A 2,576-nucleotide genomic window follows, 5' to 3' on the forward strand; every position below is an offset into this window, starting at 1 on the left:
TCACTGAGTTTAATATTATCATGTTTGGAAAAGTAATAAACATCTGATGAAGAAAGATTTCCAGGACCATGCTGATAGACTGCTTCACCAATATTAGTAGAATGTCGAGGCTTGTCAACTATTGAGACTGTATCTGTTGCCATGAACACGAGGAACCAGGAAAGAGAAGAAAAAAATTTATACCAAAGAATCCATGGCTCTTGATACCATGTTAACGTACTCAGTTGAGAAGTAAATTGTCTTCATTTTACTATGCAAAAGAAGAATAAGTCGAGTATTTAATACAGAAAGTATTTAACTAACGGCTAACTGACTAACCATTTAACAACTAAACCCAACTAAGTATCTTAACTAACTTTTACAATTAATGCTTATTATATTCCATAACATAGCAGTACCTCATCACTAACTACCCTATTTTGAAGTATAGATGCTACCTGCCCAAGCAAGACTAACAATAATAATGTTTCTGCTACATAAGTTACCTTGACTTAACACAAAGTCATTCATGCTTTTCCATATTAACCAACAAGTAATTTCAAAGAAAATACTCCAATCTCCAGCATCTTTGAATTCCATCAATATTTTCAATATTCTAAAATATCCAACCCTCCAAATTTAAATTAAAGAACTGAGTTTTAGCTCTATTTGGCAATAAAGAGAACCAAGATGATCTTGCAAACTGACAAACTTGCATTAAATGTAAGCTATATTACATCTGTATAATGGCCATACTACCTCATTCGACATACCTCATCGAACTCGTTCCCCATCAGTAAGAAGCTTGTCTTTATGAATAAGCCACTCAAGCTGCTTAAACCATTAAGGATCCCCACTTTTCCATAGCAATAACCATATTTTTTTTCCTATTCCCAGTTACTACTCGTAATGTGCTCATACATAGCTGCCACTAAGAACCAACCAGCTCAAGACCATTTCCAGACGATTCTATTTGCACTAGGATTTTCTCTTAGAGGAACAATCCTAGCAATTCTTAATAACATTTCCGATGGTAATAAATCATAAAACATAGACCACTTCTAGAAGGCAGTTGAATCTATCATTCCCTAACCGTAGTTGCTAAATTCAACGAAGCCACATCTTAAATATATTCCTGAACCAGATTTAACTTAAGAACCCAGTGATTCGTCCAAAGGCTTACAAGCATTCCATCTCCAATAGACCTTCGAACCCTATCAATTACTTACATCCAAACTCTGGACAAAGATTTCCGAATAAAAGAACATTTGGTAAGGGATATATATGTTTAATTTCACAAGACAAAAAGGTAAGTTAAGTAAATTCCATGAATTCTTACAAAGTAATTTCTCTTAATACGACGTTGTTTCTTACACATAGATTAAAGTTTATCACAAGAAACCTAACTCATCTTTTGGATCACATCACCACCTCAAGGCATTGAAGAGTATGATACTTTAGCATATATAGTAGGTAGTTTCCTAATGGCATGTAATTAGGAGCTTAATTTATGTTGTATATATATATATTGATTTCATATTACTTTCAATGATTTTTTGGAGCTATGATCGAATAATCGTCTGGTACTGAGATGGTTGCATGGATTATGATTATTTAGCATATTTTGTTATTTGATTTGGCATGATAAGCTTGAAATTGTAGTTATTTCATGTTGGTTGAATATTAGATGTGTTTTGGTGTTTAAAATTTGGTCTTATGCTCTCAACTCTCAAGATATGACATTTAATCTCGAAACAACTGAAATAAGTAGTTTAATTTAACTTTAGGAGATCAAAGTCTCAACACGCGCAAGTGAATAGGCAATTCACTATAGTTTCATGGTCTTATCTCAAAACATAGACTCAACATCTCAAGACATATAGCCTTTGTCTAGAGACATGCAGTCATTGTCTCGAGAGAATAACCACTGCACCTACAAGTTTTGTATTTTTAGTTGTTTTGAAGTATCAAAACTTTGTTTTATGTATTCACTTAGTTCGAACACCATGGGAATAATGTCATATGTTTCTAAAATGTTTTCAAACCACTTAAGATGCTAAAATTGACTAAAGAGAATTTTATTAAATTATAAATATTGATTAAAATGATCATTTTTATCCGTGACAGTTGTCAAATCTGATAAAGAATGTCATAAATAGAAACAAGCAAGCAATAAAAGAAGCAAATAAGTGGGTAAAGAAAACTACACACATGGAAATCTCCTTTAATTAGCGTTAAGCATCCTTTTCCTTTAATTAATTTCTTTAACCGTAAATCCCTAAAATCTCAATTAATTAAATGAGGTATGAATGACATGTAAAAATTAGCTGACATGTCACTAAATGATTGGAAATGGATATAGATGACGTGATGTCACTGTTTTATATAATTATTTCCTCACTGCTTGTTTAATTTTAGAATGGATTTATATACTAAAAAATAAAACAATCTTTAAATTGCAACAAATACATATTTAATCAAGATTGCAACAAATAAATTAAATGATTGTAAGAAGAAATCATAAATTAATAATTTAAAATTTAAAAACATTATAATTAATACAATTTGAAATGGACAAGTTTAAGTAAAAAAATAGG

This window comes from Gossypium hirsutum, chromosome A06 (genome assembly GCF_007990345.1).
Source record: "Gossypium hirsutum isolate 1008001.06 chromosome A06, Gossypium_hirsutum_v2.1, whole genome shotgun sequence".
Classification (NCBI taxonomy): domain Eukaryota; kingdom Viridiplantae; phylum Streptophyta; class Magnoliopsida; order Malvales; family Malvaceae; genus Gossypium; species Gossypium hirsutum.